Genomic DNA, 5,000 nt, shown 5'->3' with positions numbered 1-5,000 from the left:
GATGCCGAGAGCCTCCAAGTCCCGCCGGCGGGGACCGGAGAGGCGCGCTCGGCTTGCCCGCCTAGGGTGAGCCTCCGCCGGCTACCGCCAAGCGCCGCTCCCCGGCGGCGGGTACCGGAGCGGCGCTCTTCTCTCCCCGGGCCTCTGGTGACTCCCGCCGGATGCCGAGAGCCTCCAAGTCCCGCCGGCGGGGACCGGAGAGGCGCGCTCGGCTTGCACGCCTAGGGTGAGCCTCCGCCGGCTACCGCCTAGCGCCGCTCCCCGGCGGCGGGTACCGGAGCGGCGCTCTTCTCTCCCCGGGCCTCTGGTGACTCCCGCCGGATGCCAAGAGCCTCCAAGTCCCGCCGGCGGGGACCGGAGCGGCGCTCTTCTCCCCCCGGGCCTCTGGTGACTCCCGCCGGATGCCAAGAGCCTCCAAGTCCCGCCGGCGGGGACCGGAGCGGGCGCGCTCGGCATGCCCGGCCGTGGTGAGCCTCCGCCGGCTACCGCATGCCGCCGCTCCCCGCTGGATGTTACCGGAGCGGCGCTTTTTCGTGTCCGGGCTCGTGGAGGCTCCAGACGGCTGCCCGTGCACTCACAGTCCCGCCGGCGGGGACCGGAGCGGGCGCGCTCGGCATGCCCGGCCGTGGTGAGCCTCCGCCGGCTACCGCATGCGGCCGCTCCCCGCTGGATGTTACCGGAGCGGCGCTTTTTCGTGTCCGGGCTCGTGGAGGCTCCAGACGGCTGCCCGTGCACTCACAGTCCCGCCGGCGGGGACCGGAGCGGCGCGCTCGGCTCGCCCGGCCAGGGTGAGCCTCCGCCGGCTACAGCCTAGCGCCGCTCCCCGGCTGCGGGTACCGGAGCGGCGCTCTTCTCTCCCCGGGCCTCTGGTGACTCCCGCCGGATGCCAAGAGCCTCCAAGTCCCGCCGGCGGGGACCGGAGCGGCGCTCTTCTCCCCCCGGGCCTCTGGTGACTCCCGCCGGATGCCAAGAGCCTCCAAGTCCCGCCGGCGGGGACCGGAGCGGCGCTCTTCTCTCCCCGGGCTTCTGGTGGCTCCCGCCGGATGCCAAGAGCCTCCAAGTCCCGCCGGCGGGGACCGGAGCGGGCGCGCTCGGTTTGCCCGCCTAGGGTGAGCCTCCGCCGGCTACCGCCAAGCGCCGCTCCCCGGCGGCGGGTACCGGAGCGGCGCTCTTCTCTCCCCGGGCCTCTGGTGACTCCCGCCGGATGCCAAGAGCCTCCAAGTCCCGCCGGCGGGGACCGGAGCGGCGCTCTTCTCCCCCCGGGCCTCTGGTGACTCCCGCCGGATGCCAAGAGCCTCCAAGAGCCGGCGGCGGGTACCGGAGCGGCGCTCTTCTCTCCCCGGGCTTCTGGTGGCTCCCGCCGGATGCCAAGAGCCTCCAAGTCCCGCCGGCGGGTACCGGAGAGGCGCGCTCGGCTTGCCCGCCTAGGGTGAGCCTCCGCCGGCTACCGCCAAGCGCCGCTCCCCGGCGGCGGGTACCGGAGCGGCGCTCTTCTCTCCCCGGGCCTCTGGTGACTCCCGCCGGATGCCGAGAGCCTCCAAGTCCCGCCGGCGGGGACCGGAGAGGCGCGCTCGGCTTGCCCGCCTAGGGTGAGACTCCGCCGGCTACCGCCAAGCGCCGCTCCCCGGCGGCGGGTACCGGAGCGGCGCTCTTCTCTCCCCGGGCTTCTGGTGGCTCCCGCCGGATGCCAAGAGCCTCCAAGTCCCGCCGGCGGGGACCGGAGCGGGCGCGCTCGGCATGCCCGGCCGTGGTGAGCCTCCGCCGGCTACCGCATGCCGCCGCTCCCCGCTGGATGTTACCGGAGCGGCGCTTTTTCGTGTCCGGGCTCGTGGAGGCTCCAGACGGCTGCCCGTGCACTCACAGTCCCGCCGGCGGGGACCGGAGCGGGCGCGCTCGGCGTGCCCGGCCGTGGTGAGCCTCCGCCGGCTACCGCATGCCGCCGCGCCCCGCTGGATGTTACCGGAGCGGCGCTCTTCTCTCCCCGGGCTTAGGAGCACCCTAGCCCGCATCCAAGGGCTTCCAGGGACCGCTGGGGAGAACCGGGACGGACCCGGACTCGTATCCGACTTTGGTGCGCCCTCGCCCGCATCCGAGGGCGTCCAGGGACCGCTGGGGAGAACCGGGACGGACCCGGACTCGTATCCGACTTTGGTGCACCCTCGCCCGCATCCGAGGGCGTCCAGGGACCGCTGGGGAGAACCGGGACGGACACTGACTCGTATCCGACTTTTAATGCACCTTAGCCCGCATCCGATGGCCTCCGGGGACCGCTAGGGTGGACGCCCGTCCCCTAGAGTAGGGCTGGCGGTGGCGGAAACGAGGTCTGTCGCCGAGTGTCACCGCCCCCGTTTTAGCGGCACGTGGCAGAAATTTGGCCGGGATCGTGGAACTCCGGTCCGGCTGAAGCGTTCAAATCCGACCTCATTCCGGTTCTCTGACCGGGAGCTCCTCGAGGCTTTAGTCCGGGTCGGAGTTCCATGACCCCGGACGCGAGTGCCCCCGACAAGCCGGTCCCCGAATAGACTCTGCTGGAGCCCGGGATCGGCTCCCCACAGCGCCGGCGCCCGCTCCTCCGGTCCGGGACGGACACTGACTTGTATCCGACGTTGGTGCACCCTCGCCCGCATCCAAGGGCGTCCAGGGACCGCTGGGGAGAACCGGGACGGACCCGGACTCGTATCCGACGTTGGTGCACCCTCGCCCGGATCCGAGGGCGTCCAGGGACCGCTGGGGAGAACCGGGACGGACACTGACTCGTATCCGACTTTGGTGCACCCCTCGCCCGCATCCGAGGGCGTCCAGGGACCGCTGGGGAGAACCGGGACGGACACTGACTCGTACCCGACTTTAGTGCACCCTCGCCCGCATCCAAGGGCGTCCAGGGACCGCTGGGGAGAACCGGGACGGACACTGACTCGTACCCGACTTTGGTGCACCCTCGCCCGCATCCAAGGGCGTCCAGGGACCGCTGGGGAGAACCGGGACGGACCCGGACTCGTATCCGACTTTTAATGCACCTTAGCCCGCATCCGATGGCCTCCGAGGACCGCCGGGGGGGACGCCCGTCCCTTAGAGTAGGGCTGGCGGTGGCGGAAACGAGGTCTGGCGTCGAGTGTCACCGCCCCCGTTTTAGCGGGACGTCGCCGGAATGTGGCCGGGCTCCTGGAACTCCGGCCCGGGTAAAGCGTTCAAATCCGACCTCATCCCGGTTCTCTGACCGGGAGCTCCTCGAGGCTTTAGTCCGGGTCGGAGTTCCATGACCCCGGACGCGAGTGCCCCCGACAAGCCGGTCCCCGAATAGACTCTGCTGGAGCCCGGGATCGGCTCCCCACAGCGCCGGCGCCCGCTCCCCCGGTCCGGGACGGACCCGGACTCGTACCCGACTTTGGTGCACCCTCGCCCGGATCCAAGGGCGTCCAGGGACCGCTGGGGAGAACCGGGACGGACACTGACTCGTATCCGACTTTGGTGCACCCTGGCCCGCATCCAAGGGCGTCCAGGGACCGCTGGGGAGAACCGGGACGGACACTGACTCGTATCCGACTTTGGTGCACCCTGGCCCGCATCCGAGGGCGTCCGGGGACCGCTGGGGAGAACCGGGACGGACACTGACTCGTATCCGACTTTGGCGCACCCTCGCCCGCATCCAAGGGCGTCCAGGGACCGCTGGGGAGAACCGGGACGGACACTGACTCGTATCCGACTTTGGTGCACCCTGGCCCGCATCCAAGGGCCTCCAGGGACCGCTAGGGAGAACCGGACCGGACCCGGACTTGTATCCGACTTTGGTGCACCCTGGCCCGCATCCAAGGGCCTCCAGGGACCGCTAGGGAGAACCGGACAAGACCCGGACTTGTATCCGACTTTGGTGCACCCTGGCCCGCATCCAAGGGCCTCCAGGGACCGCTAGGGAGAACCGGACAAGACCCGGACTTGTATCCGACTTTGGTGCACCCTGGCCCGCATCCAAGGGCCTCCAGGGACCGCTAGGGAGAACCGGACCGGACCCGGACTCGTATCCGACTTTGGTGCACCCTCGCCCGCATCCGAGGGCGTCCAGGGACCGCTGGGGAGAACCGGGACGGACACTGACTCGTACCCGACTTTAGTGCACCCTCGCCCGCATCCAAGGGCGTCCGGGGACCGCTGGGGAGAACCGGGACGGACACTGACTCGTACCCGACTTTGGTGCACCCTCGCCCGCATCCAAGGGCGTCCGGGGACCGCTGGGGAGAACCGGGACGGACACTGACTCGTACCCGACTTTGGTGCACCCTCGCCCGCATCCAAGGGCGTCCAGGGACCGCTGGGGAGAACCGGGACGGACCCGGACTCGTATCCGACTTTTAATGCACCTTAGCCCGCATCCGATGGCCTCCGAGGACCGCCGGGGGGGACGCCCGTCCCTTAGAGTAGGGCTGGCGGTGGCGGAAACGAGGTCTGGCGTCGAGTGTCACCGCCCCCGTTTTAGCGGGACGTCGCCGGAATGTGGCCGGGCTCCTGGAACTCCGGCCCGGGTAAAGCGTTCAAATCCGACCTCATCCCGGTTCTCTGACCGGGAGCTCCTCGAGGCTTTAGTCCGGGTCGGAGTTCCATGACCCCGGACGCGAGTGCCCCCGACAAGCCGGTCCCCGAATAGACTCTGCTGGAGCCCGGGATCGGCTCCCCACAGCGCCGGCGCCCGCTCCCCCGGTCCGGGACGGACCCGGACTCGTACCCGACTTTGGTGCACCCTCGCCCGGATCCAAGGGCGTCCAGGGACCGCTGGGGAGAACCGGGACGGACACTGACTTGTATCCGACTTTGGTGCACCCTCGCCCGCATCCAAGGGCGTCCAGGGACCGCTGGGGAGAACCGGGACGGACACTGACTCGTATCCGACTTTGGTGCACCCTGGCCCGCATCCGAGGGCGTCCGGGGACCGCTGGGGAGAACCGGGACGGACCCGGACTTGTATCCGACTTTGGTGCACCCTGGCCCGCATCCAAGGGCCTCCAGGG

This window comes from Dendropsophus ebraccatus, unplaced genomic scaffold, assembly GCF_027789765.1.
Source record: "Dendropsophus ebraccatus isolate aDenEbr1 unplaced genomic scaffold, aDenEbr1.pat pat_scaffold_409_ctg1, whole genome shotgun sequence".
NCBI classification, from domain to species: Eukaryota; Metazoa; Chordata; class Amphibia; order Anura; family Hylidae; genus Dendropsophus; species Dendropsophus ebraccatus.
Note: the sequence above shows the minus strand (reverse complement) of the source record.